The sequence below is a fragment of the Moschus berezovskii genome, chromosome 20, assembly GCF_049115385.1.
Source record: "Moschus berezovskii isolate FMDL1 chromosome 20, NW_MosBer_1.0, whole genome shotgun sequence".
Classification (NCBI taxonomy): Eukaryota; Metazoa; Chordata; class Mammalia; order Artiodactyla; family Moschidae; genus Moschus; species Moschus berezovskii.
In genome coordinates, this window is record NC_142479.1 from 790,290 (window position 1) to 817,053 (window position 26,764).

At 39.3% G+C, this 26,764-nt stretch overlaps 1 pseudogene; it reads right to left on the reverse strand.

Moving 5' to 3' along the window:
- Nucleotides 1-7,139: 7,139 nt before the first annotated feature.
- Nucleotides 7,140-7,622, reverse strand: LOC129543028 (large ribosomal subunit protein eL21 pseudogene; annotated as a pseudogene).
- Nucleotides 7,623-26,764: the final 19,142 nt, after the last annotated feature.

A 26,764-nucleotide genomic window follows, 5' to 3' on the forward strand; every position in this document is an offset into this window, starting at 1 on the left:
AAGTGTCCCTAAATGCTAGCTGAGATAAAGCACAATATACTTCTAGCTAGTGAGTGACAGAAGCATAAACTTAAAGCCTTATACTCAGTGCTGGCAGCACAAAATAGTGATTCAAGTCAATTTTATAATTCATGATGGGGCTCACAAATGGAGGTTTTACTACCATGGTGACATGTCAGTATCAGTTTAGTTGGCGTTGTATGGTTGGGGACTGAGCGGGTCTGAGGCTGCCTTAGGGCATGCACATGCTTGCATGCATGATGTCTACACATGTATCAGCTTTGAAGTTTTTGTTTTTTTTCGTGGCACTGGGTCTTCGTTGCTGTGCACAGTCTTTCTCTAGTTGTGGCTTAGAGCTTCTTCGATGCAGTGGCTTTTCTTGTTTCAGGGCACAGGCTCTAAAGTGCATAGGCTTCAGTAGTCGTGGAGCATGGGCTTAATAGTTGCAACTTGCAGTCTCCAGAGCTCGGGCTCATTAGTTGTGGCCCACTGGCTCAGTAGCCCTGTGGCATGTGGGATCTTCCCAGACCAGGGATTGAACTGGTGTCCCTTGCATTTCAAGGTGGATTCTTAACCACTGGACCACCAGGGAATCCTTAAACTTTAAAATAGTTATAGACTCACAGGGAGAAGGCAATGGCAACCCACTCCAGTACTTTTTCCTGAAAAATCCCATGGACGGAGGGGCCTGGTAGGCTGCAGGCCATGGGGTGGTTAAGAGTCAGACATGACTGAGTGACTTCCCTTTTCACTTTCATGCATTGGAGAAGGAAATGGCAACCCACTCCAGTGTTCTTGCCTGGAGAATCCCAGGGACGGGGGAGTCTGGTGGGCTGCCATCTATGGGGTTGCACAGGGTTGGACACGACTGAAGCAACTTAGCAGTAGCAGCAGATCAGGAAGTTAAAGTAGTGTAGAAATTCTATATACTGTAGCTAGTTTCACCAGGGCCTTGGAGGGCACAGTGTCTTGCTATCTTATGTAGTTATTAGTATCAAAACGTGGTCATTGGACTTCCCTAGTGGTCAAGTGGCTAAGAATCCTCTTGCCAATACAGGGGACACCAGTTTTATCCCTGATCCAGGGCGATCCCACATGCCTCGGGACAGCTAAGCCCATGTACCACAACTACTGAAGCTTCTATGCCCTAGAGCCTGTGTTCCGCAACAAGAGAAGCCACTGCAATGAGAAGCCTGCACAATGCAACTGGAGAGTAGCCCCCACTCACTGCAGCTAGAGAAAGCCTGCACTCAGCAATGAAGACCTAGGACAGCCAAATAAATAAATAAATAATTTTAAAGGCACGGGTGATCTAAAAAAAAAAAAAAAAAAAAGGAAAGTTATCATTTGTATACTATTTAAACCTTTATCACATTTCACCAGTTTTTACATGTACTCATTTTTGTGACTGTATATGCACATGTACATGTATATTTATTATATGTGCATTTTTATCACATGTATATGTTCATATAGCCATCACTTTGGTTAAGATACTGTGGAAATTCTCTGGCAGTCCAGTGGTTAGGATACTGTGCTTCCACTGCAGGGGGCAGGAGTTCAGATCCATCTTCAGGAAACTGAGATCCCACAAGACCCGCAGTGTGGCAAAAAGAAAACAAAACACCAAAAACAATACAGAACTGTTTTTATCACCACATCTTTCTTGTGCTTCCTTTCTCCCTTTGACACTTTCCTATTCCCAGGCAATGACTAATTTGTTCTCTGTCCCTATAATTTTGTCATTTCAAGAATGTTATATAAATAGAATCATACAGTATATAATCTTTTGAGATTGACTGTTTTCATTTAGCATAATACCCTTGAGATCCATCCAGGTTGTTTCATGTACCAGTCATGACTGTTTTTAATTGCTGAGTACTATTCCGGTATAGATATGTTCGGCAGTTTGTTTAATCATCCACTGAAGGATACTGAGTTGTTTCCAGCTTTTTGCTATTACAAATAAAGCTGCTATGAACAATCATATACAGGCATTTGTGCAGACATAAATTTTCCTTTTGGGTAAATAAATGCCCAGGAGTGTGATTGCTGGGTTAGATAATAAGCATGTCTTTGAATTTTTAAGAAACTACTCAATTATTTTCCATAGAAGTTCTACCATTTTACATTCTACCAGCAGTGTATGAGAGACGTACGTTCTCAGCATTCTTACCACTATTTGGTATTTGCACTTTTTTATTCAGCTTTTCTCAGATGATAGGGTATCTTACGTGATTTCAATTTGCATTTCCCTTATGGCTAATAATATTGGACATCTTTTCATGTGCCATTCATATATCTTCTTTGATCAAATGTCTGTTCATGTCTGTTCATTTTCAGTTGAATTGTTTTTGACTTTTGAGCTTTGAGAGTTCTTTATATATTCTAGATACAAATCCTTTGTTGGAAATGTAGTTTTTAAATAGATTATTCTCGTCTATAGCTTGCTTTTTCATCCTTTTAACAAAGTCTAGGAGAATAGAAGTCTTAAATTTTAACAAAGTCCAGTTTACCAAGTTTTTTTTTTCCTTTTAGAGACTGCGTGTTTGGTGTCGTTTATAAATTCTCTAAAGTTTTATACCTTTATGTCTCACATCTAAATCTATGATCAATTTTGAGTTAATTTGTATAAAGTAAGTTTCATTTTTTTTTGCCACTAGCTTCAGCCCTATTAGTTGGAAAGGCTATCTATCCTTACACTATTGAACTGTTTTTGCTTCTTCCTCAAAAATCCGTTATCTGTCCTTGTATAGATTTATGTTTGGGTTCTCTATTCTGTCCTGTTGATCTTTGCGTCTATTTCACCACCAGTACCAGTGTCTTGATTTTTTTTAGCTATATAGTAAATCTTAAAACTGGATAGTAAGATTTTTCCCACCTTTTTTTCCCCAAAATTGTTTCATTTATTTTACTTTTTTTTTTTGTCATATAAAATCTAGAATAAGCTTGTCTTTAACTACTAAAAGTGTTACTGGATTGTGACAGAAATGTTACTAAATCTAGAGGTCAGATGTTGAATCTCCAATCCATGAACAGTGTTGTTGTGGATTGACTTGAGTCCCCCTGAAAAGTGAAAAGTGAAAGAGTTAGTCATGTCTGACTCTCTGTGACCCCATAGACTGTAGCCCGTCAGGCTCCTCTCTCCATGGAATTCTCTCCAGGGTAGAATACTGGAGTGGGTAACCATTCCTTTGTCCAAGGGATCTTCCCGATCCAGGGATTGCACATGGGTCTCCCGCATTGCAGGCAGATCCTTTACTGTCTGAGCCATCAGCGGAGTCCCTTGAGGGCCCCTAATAAGCCCTAGCCTCCAGTACCTCAGAATGTGACCTTATCTGAAAATAGGGTCATTCTCAATGTTTTTAGTTAAGACAGATGTATACTGAAGTAATGAGGGACTCCTGTTCCAATATGACAGGTTTCCATAGAAAAGGCCATTTTTGACACAGGTGCACATAGAGGGTCGATGCGTGTAGAAGCATGGAGAGAATGATGTGTGAAGCTTAGGCATGTGCTGCCACGAGCCAAGGAGCAGCTAGAAGCTGAGAAAGATACCTGGAACATATCTTTCCCTATCACCCTTAGAGGGAGTGTGGCTCTGCTTAGCACCTTGGTCTCGGACTTTTAGCTTCCAGAAATGTGACACAATCAATTTCTGTTCTTTAAGCCACTCAATTTGAGGGACTTTGTTACAGCAGCCCTCCGTTCCGTTCCGTTCCGTCGCTCAGTCGTGTCCGACTCTTTGCGACCCCGTGGACTGTAGCCTACCAGGCTTCTCCGTCCATGGGATTCTCCAGGCAACAATACTGGAGTGGGTTACCGTTTCCTTCTCCAGGGGATCTTCCCGACCCAGGGATCGAACCCAGGTCTCCCGCATTGGAGGCAGACGCTTTAACCTCTGAGCCACCAGGGGAGTCAACTAATACAGCAGCCCTAGCAGACTAATAAAACATATATCTGTTCATTTATTTATATCTTCCTTTCAGCACACAAGCCATATGTGTTTTGTTAAGTATACCCAGCTGTTTCTTTTTTTAAAAATAAATGGGATCATAAATATGCTGTTTTAATTTTGTTTCTGCATGTTCAATATATATAAAAGCACAATTGTATACAGAAATTCATTTTTTAGGTATGTTTTTCTTGTATTCTGCAACCTTGTTGAACTTATTCTAGGACTAATAAATTTTATTAGTTTTTTGTTGTTGTTACTAATTTAAAAATGTTTTTTGAAGATTCCTTGGGATGTTCTACGTAGGCAGTAATGTCACATGCAAATAGGGACCGTTTTCTTTTTCCAGTCTCTACACTTTTTCTTTCCTTTTCTTGTTTTGTGCTGATGGGACTTCTAGGACTCTGCTGAATATGAGTGGTGGGACTAGGCATTCTTCCCTTGTTTCCAATGTTGAAGATAGAAATCCAGTGTTTCACCACAAAGTCTGATGTTTACCATAGGGTTTTTGTATATATACTTTGTTAAGGTGAAGAAGTTACTTTCTATATCTAGTCTGCTGAAAACGTTTAAAATCATGAATGATTTTTTGGCATCATTTGGTATGATCGTGTGATTTTTCTCTTTGTTATGTTAGCCTGTTGATTTGGTGGATTACATTGATGTTGGAATATTGAACCAGCTTTGGATTTCTGGAACAAATCCTACTAAGTTATGGTGTTGTATAATGGTTTTAATATATTTTTGGACTTGATTTCCTACTATTTTATGAAGGATTTTTGCATTTTTAAAGGGGGTGGTATTAGTCTACAGTTTTCATCTTTTGTATTATCTTTGTTGGGCTTCCTTGGTGACTCAGAAAGTAAAAACTCTGCCTGCAATGCAGGAGACACAGGTTCAATCCCTGGGTCAGGAAGATCCCCTGGAGAAGGGAATCCCACTCCAGTATTCTTGCCTGGAGCTTTCCATGGACAGAGGAGACTGTTGGGCTGCAGTCCATGAGATCGCAAAGGGTCAGATATGACTGAGCGACTGACACACTTGTTTTGCTTTAATATTAAAGAATTCTTCTGTGTATTCTTGCCACCTCTTCTTAATTTCTTCTGCTTCTGTTAGGTCCGTACCATTTCTGTGCTTTATTGAGCCCATCTTTGGATGAAATGTTCCCTTGGTATCCCTAGTTTTCTTGAAGAGATCTCTAGTCTTTCCCATTCTAATGTTTTCCTCTATTTCTTTGCACTGATCACCGAGGAAGTGATCTCTTATCTCTCCTTGCTGTTCTTTGGAATAGCAAGATTGTTTGGCTCCATAGCAAGATTGTTTGGCCACCTGATGGGAAGAACTGACTCATTGAGAAAGACCCTAATACTGGGAAAGATCGAAGGTGGGAGGAGAAGGGGACGAAAGAGGATGAGATGGTTGGATGGCATCACCAACTCAGTGGACATGAGTTTAAGTAAACTCGGTGATGGACAGGGATACCTGGCTTGCTGCAATCTATGGGGTCTCAAAGAGTTGGACACAACTGAGCAACTGAATTGAACTGAATATTAAGTAATCCGAAGTTCACAGAATTTGTTCGCATTAGTTCTCTGCTGTTTTCTGGAAGAGATTGTGTAGAATTGGTATTCTTTTAAAATTGTTAGATTTTTACCAATGAAAGCATCAGACCTGAATATCATTTTTCAGGAGATTTTAACCTACAAATTCTATTTGTTGAATAGTTATAGGACTGTTCAGATTATCAGTTTCATCCTGGGTGAGTTTTGGTAGTTTGACTTATGAAGAATTGGTCTACTTCATCTAAATTGTCTGGTTTATATGCATAGACTTGTTTGTAATATTACTTATATATTTTTAGCATTTTTATAGGAAAGTGAAAGTAGTTTTGGCTGTGCTGGATTGTCATTGTTGCGTGCAATCTTTCCCTATTTGCAGAGTGTCGGGGCTACTCTTTGTTTTAGGCTTTTCATTGTGCTGGCTTCTCTTGTTGGAGAGCCTGGGCTTTTGAGTGTGGGCTTCAGTAGTTGTGGCACATGGGCATGTCACTCTGAAGCATGAGGGATCTTCCTGGACCAGGGATCGAACCTGTGTCCCCTGCATTGGCAGGCGGATTCTTAACCACTGGGCACTAGGGAAGTCCTTCCTTATTCTATTTTTAATGTCCGTACAGTCTCTAGTGATACCCTCTTTTTCATTCTTCATATTGGTTAAGTTGTGTTTCTCTGTCTTTTTAGAACCCTATCAATTGTACTGAAGTTTTCAAAGAACCATCTCTTGGGTTGAGTGTTATTATTTTTTTTAATTGATTTTCTGATTTTAGTATCATTGACTTCTCTTCTTTATTATTTCCTTTCCTTTGCTTGCTTTTGCATTATTTAGCTCTTTTTGGTTATTATGAATAACACTACCCTGTTATGAGCATTCATATGCACATTTTTACTTCAGTTCATGTCAGTTGCTCAGTCGTGTCTGACTCTTTGCAACCCCATGGACTGTAGCTTGCCAGGCCTCCCTGTCCATCACCAACTCCCAGAGCTTTCTCAAAGTCCTGTGCATTTATTCGGTGACACCATCCAACCATCTCATCCTCTGTCGTCCCCTTCTCCTCCCGCCTTCAGTCTTTCCCAGCATCAGGGTCTTCCCCAATGTGTCAGTTCTTTCCATCAGGTGGCCAAAGTATTGGAGTTTCAGCTTCAGCATCAGTCCTTCCAGTGAGTATTCAGGACGGATTTCCTTTATGATAGAGTGGTTTGATCTCCTTTCTGTCCAAGAGGCTCTCAAGAGTCTTCTCCAACACCACAGTTCAAAAGCATCAATTCTTCGGCACTCAGCTTTCTTTATAGTTCAACTCTCGCATCCATACATGACTACCATAAAACCCATAGCTTTGACTAGATGGACCTTTGTTGGCAGTGATGTCTCTGCTTTTTAAAATATGCCATCTAGGATGGTCATAACTTTTCTTCCAAGGAGCAAGTGATCTTAATTTCGTGGCTGTAGTCACCATCTGCAGTGATTTGGGAGCCCCCCAAAATAGTCTCTCACGGTTTCCAATGTTTCCCTGTCTATTTGCCATGAAGTGATGGGACTGGATGTCGTGGTCTTAGTTTTCTGAATGTTGTGTTTTAAGCCAAGTTTTTTTTTTTTTTTTTTACACTCCAGGTTTTTATTTTTACACCCATCAGGCCATGAATTCATAGGGAATGGGCTCCAACATTTCGGGTTCCTTTCCATGGGTCCTCACAAAGTGTGCTTCTCTGGGTGGAGCAGGCTGGCGCTTCATCTGAACCCAAGTCCCTTTCTCTTTGGCTTCCTTCTTTTTCTGATCATTTTCCTTCACACGTTTCAGAAAGCTACCTCGGCTCTTAGAGTGCTTAATATGCTCGATACGCACATTAATTCTCTTGGCAAGAATCTTGCCCTTAACTTGTTTGTTTACAGTGATGCCAACAGCATGCTGGGTGACACTGTAGACTCTCCCAGTTTTGCCATGGTAACATTTGTGGGGCATTCCTTGTTGAACACTACCCATTCCCTTGATATCTACAATATGCCCCTTCTTGAAGATTCGCATGTATGTGGCCAAAGGAACAACTCCGTGTTTTCCAAAAGGCCTAGAGGACATGTAGCAGGTGCCCCTCCTCTTTCCCTTTGTGTTGGTCATTTTGGCAAATTAGCCTGAGGGGCCAGGGGAGAGATAGAAGGTGGCAGGATAAGCCGACTTTTTCACTCTCCTCTTTCACTGTCATCCAGAGGCTCTTTGGTTCTTTGCTTTCTGCCATAAGGGTCTTGTCATCTGCGCATCTGAGGTTATTGATATTTCTCCCGGCAATCTTGAGTCCGGCTTGTGCTTTGTCCAGTCTGGCATTTCACATGAGGTACTCTGCATAGAAGTTAAATAAGCAGGATTATTTTTGCTTAGACATGATTTAAAGTTATTTGGGGTAATTCCTAGGAGTGGAATTGCAGGGTCATGTGAGAGTTTTATGTTTAACTGCTTGAATAGTCGCCAAACTGTTTTCCATAGTGGTTGCCTCATTTTGCATTCCTGTCAGCAAACTTTCTTTGTACCTAGTCCAGCAATCTTCCTCTCTTATGGAGTCGGTATTTCATTTATATATAATGCAATTGGTGAGGTACTTGGGTTAAATCTGCCATCTTATTATTCGATTTCAGTGTTTCCAAACTCTTTCTTTTTCTCTCTCCTATCTTGACTTCTTTTGTATTGCTGTGTTTCTCTCTCTGATTACCTAGTTAGTTGTGCATTCTTTCATTGCTTACCCCAGAAATTATGGTATGTAGTCTTGACTTACAATATTGTAATAAAAATAACAACTTTGGTCACTCTCCCATTAGTGTTCCTCTGACCCCTGCCTTTATCATTTTATTATTACACATAATTATTTTGTATTTTCTATGTCTTTAAGGCATTATGTTTTGTTTTTACAGAGAATATTCATTTCTATTTTCCCACACATTCACCTCTTTTGTGGCTTTTAATTCCTTTTGAATTTTAATCTTGGATTACTTTTATCTTTTAGTGTAGGTTTGGGCCAGTAATTTTTCTGTTTTTGACTATCTGAAAATGTCTTTACTTTGCTTCACTTATTAAAGGGTATTTCTACTTACCATACTATTATGGTGAGCAGTTGTTTTCTCTTAGTTCTCTGAATAAGTCATTCTGTTGTTTTCTAGCATTCCAAAGTCCAGCAGTAGTTGTTCTATTGAAGGTAAGGTATGTTCCCCACCCCACCCCCACCAGTTGTTTTTCCGATATATTTCGTTGGTTTTCCACAGTTTAAATGTGTATTTTTTGTTTGTATTCTTCTTGGGATTTGCATAACTTTTTGAATCTATAGAAAAGTGAAAATGAAGTAATTCAGTCGTGTCCGACTCATTGTGACCCCATGGACTGTAGCGTACCAGGTTCCTCTGTCCATGGGATTTTCCAGGCAAGAATACTGGAGCGGGTTGCCAGATCTATGGGTTGTCTTTAATCAGTTTTGACAAATTCTTGACCATCATCTTGTTATATATTGCCTCTGTTCCTTCTTTCTTCCCTCTTTTGAGGTTGCAGTTATGTATATCCTAAATATTTTCATGTGTTTTACACATCTACTTTTTTTTTTTCTATATTTTTCAGTAGGTTTTGGTCTGTGTGCTTCTGGTTTGGATATTTTCTATTGCCTTGTTTTCCATTTTGTCACTTTCTTTCTTCTGGTATATCTAATGAGCTCTTTACATCATCATTTATGTATTTCACTTACAGAATTTCCACTTGGTCCTTCTTATGATCGATTCCAATTTCTGGAATCCTTCATCTTTTATTTTCTCAAACATATTTCTCATTTACCGTCTTGGGACTGAGCTGAGTTGAGGCTGGGTTTCAGTTTTGACCAGCCTCTGCCTCCCTGTCTTTGCCCCCACTGCTGACATGTGGTCACTCAGGGGAGGGGCTTCCAGCTGCGAGTGAGTTATGCCCATTTCCCCTAGCTGGACTTGAGCCTCTAAATTATGTTTCCTCATACTGATAACACTGCCAAAATCTCCACTCTGCTTTTCAGAGGCATTGTGCTTAGCTTCCTAACCTCCTGCCCTATGCATTTCCAGAATTTTTAAATATCTTGAAGGGAAAATTAGCCCTGTGTCAGGCCCAAACCTCGGAACTTCCCTGTTCACTCATTTGTCCCTTTTGTTTTGAATTTTGTCTGTAGTCTTTTTTTTTCCTTCTAATTTTTATTTTATATTGGAGCATCATCGATTCACAATGTTGTGTTAGTTTCAGGGGGTACAGCAAGGTGATTCAGTTATATATATGCATGTACTGTCTACGGTCTTGCATGACTACCAGAGCCCTGCTGGTTTCTTGGTTCTCTAGCATCAGCCTGGGCAAAAGTTGCATCTCAGTCTCTTGCCTTACACCCAGGTTCAGCAGATACCTCCTTGGAGAAGTGGCCGCACTTATCGGGCCACCTCTGCATGCTTCCCTGCTCTCTGATCCCTGGTCTGTCTAGTTCTTTTCCTTCAGTAGTTCTCTAGTAGCCTTCAAGAGATACTTTAAAACTTTTCCTATATTTTGAAGTTGTTCTTGATGGGAACATTGATTTAATTTAAAGTTATTCATTTTAAATGATATCTTCATGCTTGGAAGTACTGGTTGCATATAGTTTGTTATATGTTATTATATATAAATATATGCTATATTATTACATATAGTGTATATATATACTATTATATGTAGGGTTATTTTATATATTACTATATACTATGTAGTAATAGTGATAATAAGTGGTAAAGTGATTGTCCCATATAGTTATGTATCAGTTATGACATCTCTTACACAGTTAACTTCTTTGAACACCAGTTTCTCAAAGTGACGCTCGGTTTTGTGACTGCGTTGTGTATAGAAGGCTTCTGGAAAATGTTTTATATCAATGTAGAAATAAATTGATTGAGTCTTAGTGGAAAGGCCTTGTGGTGAGAATATGATTCGAGGTAAAAGTCAGCAATGACTCTGGAACTGATTATATAAACGTGAAAAAAATATTTGGTAGTCAAAAGCCCAGATGTACATTTCTTGGGATAATTGATCCCTTCCTGTGGTTATGATGATAATTTTAGTATGGTTTTATGTTTGGGGCCACTATTTTTTCTTTTTGTTTCCTTAATATCAGCTTACAGTGTTAGCTCTGTTTACATCATGTGATTTCAGAGTTCAAAAACTCTAGTGTGTGTTTTTAAATTTTGCTTTTAATGTAAAAAGAACAGGAAAATATGAGACCAAAGTGATATCTCTTCCTTTACCTGCCACCTCAAAATGCGTCCCACTGTGTATAATGACTGCTCTTCCTCTCCTACCCTCTCCTTTCATTTTTTGTCCTCCTCTCCTATTGATATATGTTAGTTGACAAAAATACAGAAATTGAAGTACTTAAGACAAACAAATTTGAAATCTCTTGTAATCCCATTACCAAGCAGTAATCAGGTTTCTGAGCATTTGACACGTATCATTTGTGGGTTTTTCTATGTAAAATGGACTGTATGTATTGTTATTTGTCGTACTCAGCCAGGCCTTTTCATTAATATCACCTGTAATAATTAAAATATCCGTATAGATTCTGCAATACACCTCATACTTAACCAAATCAGAATCTCTAGGGGTAGGGTGAAGAGGGTTTTGTTGAGAAAAACAAAAACTTCCCTTCAGAAAATTTTAATTGCCTTCAGAAATCTTCTAAAACAGAAAAAACCAAGAATATTGCCACATTATATGTGAAGAAAACTTTGACTTGTATACAACTCTCCATCGAATGATTTGGTTTGGGCTTTTTCCCTGCCATTCTGCCCTGGGGTGAATTTGGACTGCTGTCGGGATTTCCGCCATCTCTCTGTACGCTCTGTTCTCCTATCTGTGTGGAGTACAGACGTGTCATACTTCCCTGCCGCAGGCTCTGTCAGCGGGCTCACAGTGAATGCTCGAGGCCCATGGAGCTGTTTAGTGTTCCTTGGCCTGAAGATATGGAATTCAGTAGGTGCGAAAATCATAGATTTTTCATGGACCATTGCTTCTTTTGCAGCATATTTAAAATTATTTGTCTTCTAGTTCATCAGTTTTTATGAACTTTTCGAAGTGTGTATATTACTTATAATTTTGAACAGAAGTTTCATGCCTCAGAGCTGTTCATTTCCTTAGGAATTTGGAATGAAATGAAAAAAGTGGAAAAAGAAAAACATTTCAGTGAAGAAAATTTTAAAGTAATTAAGAAAAACATAATCAAGATATTGATTGTTTGATATCCTTCCCTTAGTTTTTTTTTTTTTTCTGGTTATAAAATTAATGCCATTTATAAAGGATTAGAAGATATAGAGAACATAATCAATTGTTGCCTCATTATTAAATATATCTAATGACTTAATGGGACTCGAATATCTTTATGATTTCGGTGTTATTGACTACAGTAGTTCTGTCATTTCTGTTTTTCTTCCTTTTTTTCAATTTTGTTTTTTTGACCATGCAACATGGTCAAGATAGAGCCCGTGGCTTCTGCACTGGAAGCACAGAGTCAACCACTGGACTGACAGGAAAGTCCCTTTGTTCTGTTTTACTATCATGTATTACCATACCCAGACCCAGAAAATGTCAGATACTTTTCAAGTCACTTCCAATATATAGATTGTAAGCATTTCCAAAGGGTTTGAGGACATTTACCTGACAGTCTTTGTTTTACCTTACAGATTTGTTTAAGAGAACATAATTGTTAGTAATAACGTGTATGGTAATAATACTGCATTTTTTTATTCTATAATGTTGTGCCTTTTCGTGTTCTTAAATGTTTCAAGGATAAAGCATAGATGAATACCTATAAAACTCTTACTGTCTAGCTTTGTCCAATAATATTTTGCAGTCTTTGCTTCAGACTTTTTTTTTTTGGCCACACCCAAGATCCCACATGGCTTGCAGGATCTTAGTTCCCCCAACTAAGGATGGAACCTGGGGCCCAGACAATGAGAATACCAAGTCCTAACCATTGGACAACCAGGGAATGCCCCAGATTTCTTTTTTAAAGAAATAAAACAGTACAGGTAGCGTTGAAGTTTCCTTCGTTAGTATCCATCTTGATTTCATTTCCTTCTTTTCTCCCCAGAGATGAGATCATCATTGTGTTTAATTTGTCATTAATTCTTCTTGCGTTTGTTTTTATACTCTTAGTGTACATCACAAGCATATCCATAAGCAACATTCTATGCTTTTTTACGTTTTATATATACATATAAACATATATATATATATATATATATATATATATATATATGTTGTACATGTACCTGTGTTTATATCTGTATCTGTTGTTTATATTTGTTAGCCTGGTTCTATCCTCTTAATTGCTGTGTAATGGCCAATTGTGTTAATACTACTATCTGTAGTTACTTAGCCATCTTCTACTGATGGTCATTTAAGTTATTTCCAAGGGTTTGCTATTATGGGCAGTGCTGCACAGAACACTTATTTCTGCTTCATTTTTAAAATTAATTTAATTTATCATCTGTCAATAGCCCTTGGAGATAGGTAAAAAGCCCACGTTGTTACTGTCATTTGATAGATGGAGAAACTTAAAACATGTATTAGTTATTTGTAGTCAGTTCACTGACAGTTGGCTTTCTTTTATTTGTCTGCTCTGTTTTTCACCTATTTGACATAATCTCTTGTCTAGACCTATCAAACCATTCATCCACTATCTCCCCAAAACCTTATAATATTTATCATTCCTCTTTTAGAAATATAAATTTATTGATATTTATAACAACAGTTATGAATTACCTCGGCAGAAATCCTATTTTAAGTTTTGTGTCTAACTACAATTGTTTAGTGGTCTTTTTATTTTAATAGATTATGTACAGTTATAGAAATATCATTATGATCTCTGTTTTGTTAGTATTAAATCTGTTTTATGTCCTCAGTATTTTGCCTGGAGTTGCCTAACTCTGAATTCTTCCTTAACTTCTGACAAACTGATCTCTCATAATAACCTTTCATTCTTCCACATCTCTCATATCCTTTTTCATACTGTACCTCTTCTTCAGTTTTATGGATACCCCAAAGTTATGGGGTTTGATCTCACCTTTCCTAATAGCTCCCTTCCTGATCTCATTTCTTTTCTTACTTAGGTTAAACTTTGTTATCTGTCACATACATAAAATAGTACTTTTGCTAACAATTTCAACTTATTCCATCTACTGTGCTTATTCAGATCTCTAACTGGACCAATTTAACTAATTTATTACAAATTAATTATGCTGCATATTTAATTATTTAAATCATAGCAACACCTTTTTTTTTATTACAGTCCAAATTCTATCATTGTTTTATTATATTTGCTTTATCACATCTGTCCATCCCTCTACTGATCTACTAATCTACATTACCCTTTGAGTGTATTTAAAAATAAATTAGAGACAACAGTTACTGTCCTCACAAATACTTTATCAGGTCCTTCACCAAACATTTGTCTGTAGTTTTTTTTTTTTTCTACCGTTTAAAATTTTACAAGGAAATGCACGGATCTAAAGACAGCATCTGAGTTTTGATAAAAAACCTGCAGCTTAGAAAACCAAATCCTTAGAAGGTTGTAGAACCTGATCATTACCATTGCCTCACGCTCTCATGTTCCTAGCTAGTCAGCCCATGTCTGTGCCATCCTCTGGAGGCAACTGCTGTTTAGCATCCTTCCTAGATGATCACTGTGTGTATTCTAGAGCTTCATAGAAATGAAGCCATACGTGTATAACTCTCATTGTGCTTGAGTGAAGAGTGCTCTTCTTTGCTCTGTTTTCAAGACTCATTAATGGTTTTGTGTTCATTAACAGTTCTTTCCTTTTTCTTGTCTTCCATTGTATAGATTACTGTATTTTGTTTATCCATTCTCCTATTGCTAGACAGTTTAAAACATAGCCGCTCTGTTGGCTCTTTGTCTTTAGTCAGTTTCCAGTGTGGTCAACGGGAAAGTTTCTATTCATTCTCCTCAGCACTTATGCCAAATCTACGTCACTCACTTCAAACCTATAGTTTATTTCACAGTCATTCCGTATGTGACCCTTACTCCCTTCAACCTCAGTCTGTCCTCCTTTCCTGAAAATCACTTTAGCATTTTGTGCAAACTATTGTGGTCTGCTAATCTGCTCAATCTCAGTCCAGTCCTTCTCAATTTCCTTTCTTGCATCTTCTTCTTCCTGGTGCTTCTTAACAATCTGTTTCTGTTCTTTTTGATTCTACATGATTCCTCTGGATAATTTCTTTTTTTTTTGTAATTAATTTATTTTTTATTGGAGGCAAATTATTTTACAATATTATATTGGTTGGTTTTGCCATACATTGGATAATTTCATCTCACTGGTTTTAACTGTTAGTCACATGCTGATGCCTCCTAAATCCAAATCTATAGCCTTGTCATCTTTCTGGTAAGTTCCAAATCTGCCTAACAAGCAGCCATTGGATATCCTAACCTGAATTTGTCTCAAGTACCTCAACTTCAACATATCTAAAATTGATTTTACTCTTTGCTCATTTTTTTTTTAATTCCTAGAAGGCATATTCCTCCTTCATTGACCCAAGCTCCCACATCCAGTCAGTTGTAGATTCTGCTGCTTTTATTTAACTAATTTCACAACTGTCTCATTCTCACTGCCTGATCTGGTTTTAGTTACGGCTCATCAGATATCTCTGCTCTCAATTTTGTACAGCTCAAATGTCTTCCATTCTCCTTCTAGTCATCTTCCTAATTAACTTGTATGTGGAGTGAATGCTCAGTAATGTAGAACTCTTTGAGACCCCGTGGACTAAATATATAGCCCACCAGACTCCTCTGTCCATGCATGAAATTTTCCATGCAAGAGTATTGGAGTGGGTTGCCATTTCCTTCTCCAGGGGATCTTTCTGACCCCAGGATCGAACCCACGTCTCTTGTGTCTCCTGCAGTAGCAGGCAGGTTTTTTACCAGTTGAGCCACCAGCGAAGCTGTTAAGTTGGGTAAGGGCTATATGAATATATTTACTCAACAGTCATCCATTCAGCAAATATCAATTGGATGTCTTCCCTGTGCTTGACTAGAGAAGGCAGTGGCAACCCACTCCAGTACTCTTGCCTGGAAAATCCCATGGGCGGAGGAGCCTGGTGGGCTGCAGTCCATGGGGTCACTAAGAGTCGGACACAGCTGAGCGACTTCATTTTCACTTTTGACTTTCATGCATTGGAGAAGGAAATGGCAACCCACTCCAGAGTTCTTGCCTGGAGAATCCCAGGGATGGGGTAACCCTAGTGGGCTGCCATCTGTGGAGTCACACAGAGTGTGACATGACTGAAGTGATTTAGCAGCAGCATGTGCTAGACACTATTCCAGATAGTGGAGATGAGTAGTGAACAAAACTTCGTCTGTATGGAGCTACAGTTCTACTGATGGCTGTAATGGTAGGATATAGATAAGGAGATAATGTCAGATATCAGTGACTGCCAATAAGAAAGAATAGAGTTAGGTGACAGTGATACAGTATGGAGACATTAGGGAAGTCCTTTTTAATAAGGAGACAGTGTGACAGGGACGTGAATGAAATGAGAGTACAAATGATACAGATATCTAGGGAAGATCAGTCCAGGCAGAGGAAGCAGAGCAACAAGTGCAGAGACTCTGAAGTGGAGGCATGCTGGTTATATTCACAGAACAACGGGGACACCACAGAGGCTTGAGCCGTGTGAGTAAGGGAGAAGGGAAGGGAAATTCGATCAGAAAGCACTGGGGTTGGGAGGTGTCTTTAGAGCTCCTTTATGGAATTTGGATTTGATTCTGAGTGAGCCAGAAGATGTTGAGCAGAAGAGACATGATCATGAGCACAGGGGTGGCATGTCTTTAAAGGATCACCCTGGTTCTTGTGTACAAATGGAGATGAAATGGAAGCCACTCCAGAAATCCAAGGATGAGGTACTAATCGCTCAAACTGAGTGGACGCTGTGGAGAACGTGGAAAGTGGTCAGATTCTAGATACATTGTAAAGTCGAATGACAAGAAGTGCTGGTAGGTTGTGAGGTGGATACGCAGAAGTAGTTTCAAGGAGGACCCCAAGGGTTTTGGCCTGAGCAACTAGAAGAGTGGGATTACCATTCTTGAAAATGGAGAAACTAAGGAGTGGAAATCAAGAGTTTGGTTTTGGAAGGATTGGAAAGTAAGGAGTGTGTCTGTGGTGAGTCGGTGGTTGGATGTACAGATGTGTCCATTGATATGTTTATGTCAGTGTTTACACACACACGCATACACATGTTTCTGAAAGTGCTTACCTCTTGTGCTTACAGTTCATGAGCTCTTTGTGCCCCAGCAATACTACACACACCCTATTCGAAACTCTGTGCCTTTGCTCGCATTTTTTGTTAGAATACTGATTGCCATACTGCCAGTACTGGCAAATACTGATTCAAAAATCCTGTGTTGAGGGATTGACATGAAGTCTTTCATAATTTTGATTGCTTCAGATGTCATGCTGCTGTATCTTGTATTGTGTTTACAAGTTTGTGTCTTCTTTTGAACTCAAGGATAGAGTGTTTTTTAGGTGTTTTTCTCTTAAAGCCCTGGCTTACTGCAGAGTTCTAATAAATGCCTCTGTGCAGTAAGTTTCTGTCATTTCTCTTTATAATCCAAGCCTTGTGAAGAAAATGGTTTGTATTAATCAGCTTCAGTATAAGCTTATACATGTATTTGGCAAACTTAATATCACTGACAGTTTCTTGGAAACTATTTGATCCATGTAACTACTGAATATCTAGTTGGTGGGAGTCTGAAGGCTTAGAAACTGGTGCTGCCAAGAAAACTGAAAATGCAGGAAGTTCATGAGAACAGTACTTGCTATCATGTGAGAATGTCTGCAGCACGTCCCTGATTTTTCCTGTACTGTGTGTGTGATGCTTTCTCAAGTCTGGAAAACTGTCAAAATGCAGATTTCTTGGGCCCTAACATAGGCATAATAAAATAGAATTTGAGATGGTGAAGAATGTCTCATCCTCTCCTACCCTCTCCCCATGTCCATAAGTTTCTTCTCCACGTCTGTTTCTCCGTTGTTTCCCTATAAATAGATTCTTTAGTGCTGCTTTTCTAGATTCCATATATACGCATTTGAATACAGTATTTATCTTTGTCTTTCTTACTCACTTCATTCTATGTGATAGCTTCTAGGTTCATCCACCTCATCAGAACTGACTCAAATGCTTTCCTTTTGATGGCTGAGTCATTCCATTGTGCATATGTACCACAACTTCTTTATCCAATCATCTGTCAATGGACAACTAGGTTGCTGCAGTGAACAATGGGATACATGGGTCTCTTTCAACTTTGGTTTCCTCAGGGTATATGCCTAGGAGTGGTATTGCTGGGTCATATGGCGGTTTTATTCCTAATTTTTAAGGAATCTCCATACCATCTTCCATAGTGGCTGTATCAATTTACATTCCCATCAACAGTACAAGAGTGTTCCCTTTCCTCCACTCACTCTCCGCATTTATTGTTTGTAGATGTTTTTGATGATGGCCATTCTGGCCGCTGTGAGGTGATATCTCATTGTAATTTTGATTTGCATTTCTCTAATAATGAGCAGTGTTGAGCATCTTTTCATGTGTTTGTTATCCATCTGTATGTCTTCTTTGGAGAAATGTCTGTTTAGGTCTTTTCCCCACGTTTTGGTTGGGTTGTTTGTTTTTCTGGCATTGAGTTGTAGGGGCTGCTTGTATATTTTGGAAATTAATCCTTTGTCAGTTGTTTCATTTGCTATTATTTTCTCCCATTCTGAGGGCTGTCTTTTCACCTTGCTTATCGTTTCCTTTGCTGTGCAAAAGATTTCAAGTTTAATCAGGTCCCACTTGTTCACTTTTCTTTTAATTTCCATTACTCTAGGAGGTAGGTCATAGAGTATCTTGCTTTGATTTACATTATTGAGTGTTCTGCCTATGTTTTCTTCTAAGAGTTTTATAGTTTCTGATCTTACATTTAGGTCTTTATTCCATTTTGAGTTTGTCTTTTTGTAGGTGTTAGAAGTGTTCTAATTTCATTATTTTACATGTAGCTGTCCAGTTTTCCCAGCACAGTTTATTGAAGAGCCCGTCTTTGCCCCATCGTAAATTCTTGCCTCCTTTGTCAAAAATAAGGTACCCATAGGTGCATGGGTTTATTTCAGGCTTTCTCTCTTGTTCCATCAGTCTATATTTCTATTTTTGTGCCACTACCATACTATCTTGATGACTGTAGCTTTGTAGTATAATCTGAAGTCAGGAAGGTTGATTCCTCCAACTCCATTCTTTGTCAGGACTGCTTTGACTGTTTGGGATCTTTTGTGTTTCCATATGAATTATGCAATTTTTTGTGCTAGTTCTGTGAAAAAAAAATGCCACTGGTAATTTGATAGGGATCGCATTGAGTCTGTAGATTGTGTTTGGTAGTATAGTCATTTTCACAGTATTGATTCTTCCTACCCAGAAACATGGAATATCTCTCCATCTGTTTGTGTCATCTTTGATTTCTTTCATCAGTATCTTATAATTTTCTGTGTACAGTTTTTGTCTGCTTAGGTAAGTTTATTCCTAGATATTTAATTGTTTTTGTTGCAGTGGTGAATGAGATTGATTCCTTAGTTTCTCTTTCTGATTGTTCATTGTTAGTATATAGAAATGCAAGTGATTTCTCTGTATTGATTTTGTGTCCTGCAACTTTGCTAAATTCACTGATTAGCTCTATTCATTTTCTGATACTGTCTTTAGGGTTTTCTATGTATAGCATCATGTCATCTGTAAACAGTGAGAGCTGTACTTCATTTTTCTGATCTGAATTCCTTTTATTTCTCTTTCTGCTCTGATTGCTGTAGCTAGGACTTCCAGAACTATTTTGAATAATAGTGGTGAAAGTGGACACCCTTATGTTGTCCCTGATCTTAGGGGGAATGCTTTCAGTTTTTCACCATTGAGAGTAGTGTTTGCTGTAGACTTATCATATATGCCCTTTACTAGGTTCAGGAAGGTTCCTTCTGTGCCCATTTTTTGAAGAGTTTTAATCATAAATGGGTGCTAAATTTTGTCAAAGGCTTTTTATGCATCCATTGGATTTCATAGTGCCAGTAAAATGGACAGCTCCAACAGAGGAGGGAAAAAAGGAGAAAAAAGTAGAAAAAAGCCAAAGGAATTTACAGAACAAGTCAAAAAATAAGAATAATAAATGTTTTTCTTGAGTCATTGCTGTCAGCGTCCTTTCCCTTGCTGGGAGTCACAGTCCACTTTACTTCCCTAGGATGCCCTCCTTCACTGTGCTGATCTCTGGACCTGCTGTGGGGGCAGCTTAGATTCTAATCTGGTCCAACTCCTGTGTGTTCTTGCCTCCAGTGTCCAAAGCTATCAGAACTAGTGAGTTTTCTTTTGTGGGAGTTCTCAATGACCTTTTATATATTCCATAGACACAGAGTCTGCCTAGTTGACCATGTGGATTTAATCTGCAACTTGTACAGCTGGTGGGAAGGTTTTAGGTCTCCTTCCTTAGCCACACTGCTCCTGGGTTCCAGTTGTGGTTTTATTTCCACCTATACATGTGGGTCCTCCACTGATGTTTGCTCCTGCGGCTGCCCTGGAGGACTTGGGTTTGCCCCTGTGAAGGCCAGGTGTGGAGGTGGTTCAGCTGCTTGGGTTGCAGGGGTTCTGGCAGCACCAGGTACTCAGGGGAGTTGGCGACGAGGGCAGCAGGACATACAGTGCTCTAGAAGGATATGGCAACGAGTATTGGCTAATACGCTCCAGTATTCTTGTCTGGAGAATGCCCCTCCTCCCTGACAGAGATGCCTGGCAGGTCACAGTTTACAGGACAGCAAAGAGTTGGACAGGACTGAAGCGACCCTGTGGGCATAGACGCAAGATAGCGGACAGCTGCCTGTGGCAGCTCTGCCCCAGTGAGAGTTGAGCTTGAAGGTGGCTCAGCTGCTTGGCTTGCAGGGACCCTGGCAGTGCCTAATGTGCAAGGATACAGACTCCCTCCGCTGCCGGAGTTACATCCCTATCAGAGCCTCTTGTAGCTGGTGATCAAAAGGCCTCTTTGGCCATTCTACCTGTAGCTCCGCCTGCTCGAGCACTTAGAGGGCTACCTTGCCTGGGGTCCTTCTCTGTTGTTCGATGAGTCAGGCACATAGAGGGGCCCCCCTGGCTAGGATCCTAGTCTATAGGTTAGCGCCTCTGGCACTTAAGTGGCACCCTGGGTGGGGTCCTACTCTGTAGTTCAGTGCGTCAGGTGTTTGATGGGCCAGACTCTCTATTGTCCAGCTGCCGATGCTGGCGTGTGGGGAGAGAGAGGCTATGGTGATGGCTCCATCCCCTACCCGTGACTCCACTTGAATGGATTCCACTTGATCGGGAGAGAAGCCAAAGACTCTGCCTACCTGATTCAGAGCCAAAGTCTCAGAAACAATAATTGGACTTAGGCCACCACAATAACGATACATATATCCTTGGTGTTTTTCTTCTTCTGTGAGGTTTTTTCCCACTTTAGCGTGAATAGTTTTTTCTATTTAATTAAAAAGAATTTAAGTCCCAGGGTCTTTGGTAGATGATGGATCTAAATTGCGAAAATATTTTCCATATTGTGTTCAAATAAAGTCAAGTTGCAAAATTCTGTTGATTTACATTAGAGTGTTGTTAGTGGAGTCTGGTTATTGAAAAGATAGGAAAAGTAGGCTCTTCACAGTGAGGCAGGCAGTTGTAGAAAAAGGACGATGACCAAGATATAGGGATAGAAGTGGAGGCGGATTGTCTGCCTTTTCTGTGGGGATTCTCCATCAGTTCCCAGTAAAGAGACCGAAGAAATACATCAGATGAGGCTTTTCCACTATTAAGGTGGCATTTTTTAAATTTAACTTTATTTTATATTGGAGTAATGTTGACTTATGATACTGTGCTAGTTTCAGGTGTACCTCAAGGTGATTCAATTATGCATGTACAGATATCCATTTTTCTTCTATTCTTTCCCCATATAGGTTATTACAGAATATTGAGTACAGTTCTCTACACAGTGAGTCCTTGTTGATTCTCTGTTTTATATACAGTAATGTGTATCTGTTAATCCCAAACCCAATTTATCCCTCATTTTCACTTTTCCCTTTTTGTAACTGTAACTTTATTTTCAAAGTCTATGAGTCTCTTTCTGTTTAGCTTGAGTTGCTTTCTCACTGTATCGTTATCATGGCAGATACTGACTTGTCTTCCCTGGGGATTTGGCTTTAACCAGAACCGTGTAATACACAATGTCCCACGTTATAACCCTCTTTCCTCCAATTCTCCTCTTTACTGTCTTGCCCAGTTGAAGGTTTTGGTTGTTGCTGTTATTACTGATTTTGTTTTTTTAGCACTCTTTAATACAAGCATTTTCGATATATGGACAGTATTTCTAATTGATGAAAGATAAGACAATGCAGGTAAAAAGTAATGAAGGAGTCATCGGATGTGGTTTCTCCCCCAAGTTCCCTTTTTCTCCTCTCTTCCTTTTCTGGGTAAACATATTCAATCCCATACTTTGGATTATATATGTCAACTTTTCTTCTAAACTGCAGACGTATATCTGTTTATATGACATCTCCAACTCAACATGTCTGAAATACAATTATTAATTTTTCTTCTTAAACCCTGTCCCTGTTCCTGCATTCCATCCCCAATTATTTCCATTCAGTAAATGGTATTGTCATCTGTGAGTAGTTGTTCATTTGCTAAGTCGTGTCTGACTCTTTGCATCCCTGTGGACTGCAGCCCACCAGGCTCCCCATCTCATCGAGTTTGCTTACCTTCATATCCATGAAGTCAGTGATGCTGTCTAACCGTCTCATCCTCTACTACCTGCTTCTTTTTTTCTCTTCAGTCTTTGTCAACATCAGGATCTTTGCCAGTGAGTCGGTTCTTCACATCATGTGTCCAAAGTATTGGAGCTTCAGCATCAGTCCTTCCATTGAATACTCAGGGTTGATTTCCTTTAGGATTGACTGGTTTGCTGTCCTTGAAGTCCAGGGGACTCTCAAGAGGTTTCTTCGACACCACAGTGAACTAAAGCATCAATTCTTTGGCACTCAAACTTATATATGGTCCAACTCTAACAGCTATACATGAGTACTGGAAAGATCATACCTTTGACTGTATGGACCAGTCCAGCTATAATCATGCGCCGGTTAGAGCTAAAGTGTAATTAGGGAATTTTTAAACAGAGTCAGCCTAAAAGACAAAATAAGCTAACTTGTAGACTAGAAATGCAAAATGATGACTGGAGATAAAAGCGTGGGCTACTAGAATCCAGGTCTGAAGTGGCTGGGGTGGCTAGGCATTCAGTTTCTATGGGTATACAGAAGTAAAATTGTTACATGGGAGTCAGAGAGTCCTCTGACTAGACTTATCAGTTAAAAGTAGGAGTCATAAATGGGACTCTCCTGCTCCTAGAAGAAAGTTTACAAGAAAGGTGGAACCAGCTCTTTCCTGAAGCTGCATTTAGCATAAAAACACTTAAAATATTTATCTAGAGATGTGAGAGGGCCAAACTTGAATGACTCAGTAGCTGAGTCTATGGTAGCTGATAATTCCTGGAGTGTGCAGTCATCATTATTTGACCTGGTTTTTAACTAGGGCCCCATAAAGTAAAGTGAAGTCGCTCAGTCATGACTGACTCTGGGACCCCATGGACTGTAGCCTACCAGACTCCTCCATCCACAGGAATTTCCCGGCAGGAGTACTGGAGTGTATTGCCATTTCCTTCTCCAGAGGATCTTCCCAACCCAGGAATCAAACCTGGGTCCACCGCCTGAGCCCCCAGGGAAGTCCAGGGCCCCATGGGTACTGGTAAAGACAAAAATGAATGAAACATGGTGGATAAATAGAGGGAGTGAGTAAACAGAAATTCCAAAGCAAAATTAAAGAAAAAAGAGCTAAACCTAAAAAGTCATTCAATAAAATCAAGTCAGGAGATGGATTCACCCCCAAATGTAATAAAAGTAGGAAATAGAAAGTAATAATTTTCTAAAGACTTCTTTTAAAAATATGTATGTTTAGGATCCTTCAATAGATTTAAAAAAGCACTTTAAAGAATAAGAACTTATGATAAATTAGCAGAAATGAAATAAGAATAGACAAACATAAAAGTCAATTTGCCTAGAAATGTAGTTATAGGAATTAGGTCAATAGATGGAATGAATTCTAAAGTAGACATGATTAAAGAGAGAACTAGTAAAGTGGAAAATTGTTCTAACTCTAGATCACCCAGAATGCATAATAAAGACATAAAAGACTCAAAATTACCTAATTATGCCATTAAGAGATATTAAAAATGGGTTGAGAAGCTTCAGTATACATCGAATGGGAGTTCTAGAACAAGGGGCTGTAAGAATGACTAAGAAATGATAACTAAAGAACTACTTCCTGAATTTATCAGAACTGAAAACTTGAAACCTCACATTAAAAGTACACTCTGCATACTAAGCAGGACAAGGAAAAACCAATCACAATGAGAAACATTCTTTGCAACTATAAGGATAGAGCAACTAGAAGGCTAGAGACATTTAAAAGCTACCAGAGAGAAGAAATCTCCAAAAGATTATCAACTGTGCAGGCTTCTCAACAGCAACAATCGCAGCTCGAAAATAATGAACTAATATCTTTAAAATGCTGAGTGATGATAACTTTATCCATCTAAAGCACCACTGAAGATTGAGGACGAGAGAAAGACATTTTGGGTCAAGGATAAAATAATTTATCTCTGGCATACCCTATCTATAAGAATTTCTAAAGAGCATCCTTTAGCAGAAAGAAAAGAGAACCCCAAGATAGGATGAGGGTGTAGTTTTTGGCAAAGTCACTTAACAATGATAATAACAGGACCAGTTATTTTTGTAAAGGTTATTCTGATTCTCTGGAAAATAATAACAAGGAGTATTAGGTAGCTCAAGTGTGCTAGGAGCATAGTCTTGTTCAAGAAGGTGGAAGTGCTGAATACTTTTAACTAGAACTTTTTCTCATAAAGCCAAGTATAAGTACATATTGTAAATGTATATATGTATTTAATGAGCACCTGCTATGTGCCAGACACTGATCTAGACTCTGGGAATAAGACCACTGGGGGAAAAAACTCCTCGTTGAGTTTATACTTTAGTAGGAGGAAACAATATATTGTTTAAAAACAGTAGTATAGCACAGACAGGCTTGAAGGAAATACATTGGTAAATAGAAAAAGAGAGGCTTGACAAATGTGATGGTATGATGAGGAAACACACTGGTGTGGCAACAGTGACGTCAGATAGAATACTGTTGACAGTGAGCACTGAAGTGCATTGGGCAGCTGGAACATTGATATAACACCTAACACAGCCTTAAAAGTGAAAAGTGACAGGATCAGAAGGAAAACGGAGGAGCCCACAGATTAGCATATCTCTATTAAAACAGATAGGTAGGGACTTACCTGGTGGTCCAGTGGTTAGGAATCGCCTCGCAGTGCAGGGGACATGTGTTTGATCCTTGGTCAGGGAACTAAGATCCCACGTGCTGCAGGGCAACCAAGCCCACACACCGCAGCTAAGACTCGATGGAGCCAGAGAAATTCATATCCTTAAAAACAAAAATGAATAGGTAAACAGAAAATTAGTCAAGAAAGCACATATACCTTGTTTTATTGCACTTCCCTTTATTGTGCTTTGCAGACACTTCACTTCAGTCATTTCAGTCACTCAGTCATGTCCAGCTCTCTGTGACCCCATGGACTACAGCCCACCAGGCCTCTCTGTCCATCACCAACTCCCAGAGTTTACTCCAACTCATGTCCATTGAGTTGGTGATGCCATCCAACCATCTTATCCTCTGTCGTCCCCTTCTCCTCCCACCTTCAATATTTCCCAGCATCAGGGTCTTTTCCGATGAGTCAGTTCTTTGCATTAGGTAGCCAGAATATTAGATTTTCAACTTCAGCATCAGTCCTTCCAATGAATATTCAGGATTGATTTCCTTTACAGTGGATTGGTTGGATCTCCTTGCTGTCCAAAGGACTCTCAAGTGTCTTCTCCAACACCACAGTGGAGAAGCATCAAATGTTCAAGGCTTAGCTTTCTTTATAGTCGAATTCTCACATCCATGCATGACTACTGGAAAAACCATAGGTTTGACTAGATGGGCCTTGTTGACAAAGTAATGTCACTGGTTTTTAATATGCTATCTAGATAAGTCATAACTTTTATTCAAGGAGCAAGTGTTTTTAATTTCATGGCTGCAGTCACCATCTGCAGTGATTTTTGGAGCCCCCCAAAATAAAGTCTGTCACTGTTTCCACTGTTTCCCCATCTATTTGCAATGAAGTGATAGGACCAGATGCGGTGATCTTAATTTTCTGAATCTTGAGTTTTCAGCAAACTTTTTCACTCTCCTCTTTCACTTTCATCAAGAGACTGCTTAGTTCTTCGTTTTCTGCCATAAAGTTCGTGTCATCTGCCTATCTGAGGCTATTGATATTTCTCCCTGCAATCTTGATTCCTGCTTGTGCTTCCTGTAGCCCAGCGTTTCTCATGATGTCCTCTGCATAGAAGTTAAATAAGCAGGGTGGCAATATACAGCCTTGATGTACTCCTTTTCCTATTTGGAACCAGTCTGTTGTTCCATGTCCATTTCTAACTGTTGCTTCCTGACCTGCATACAGATTTCTCAAGAGGGAGGTCAGGTGATCTGGTATTCCCATCTCTTTAACAATTTTCCAGAGTTTGTTATGATCCACACAAAGGCTTTGGCATAGTCAAGAAAGCAGAAATAGATGTTTTTCTGGAACTCTCTTGCTTTTTCCATGATCCAACGGATGTTGGCAATTTGATCTCTGGTTCCTCTCCCTTTTATAAATCCAGCTTGAGGATCTGAGAGTTCTCTGTTCATGTACTGTTGAAGCCTGGCTTGGAGAATTTTGAGCATTACTTTACTGGCATGTGAGATGAGTGCAATTGTGTGATAGTTTGAGCGTTCTTTGTCATTGCCTTTCTTTGGGATTGGAATGAAAAGTGACCTTTTCCAGTCCTATGGCCATGGCTGAGTTTTCCAAATTTGCAGCACTTTCACACATCATCTTTTAAAATTGAAGTAGCTCAACTGGAATCCCATCACCTCCACTAGTTTTGTTCGTAGTGATGCTTCCCGAGGCCCACTTGACTTCACATTTCAGGATGTCTGGCTCTAGTTGAGTGATCATCCCATCGTGATTATCTGGGTCGTGAAGATCTTTTTTGTATAGTTCTTCTGTGTATTCT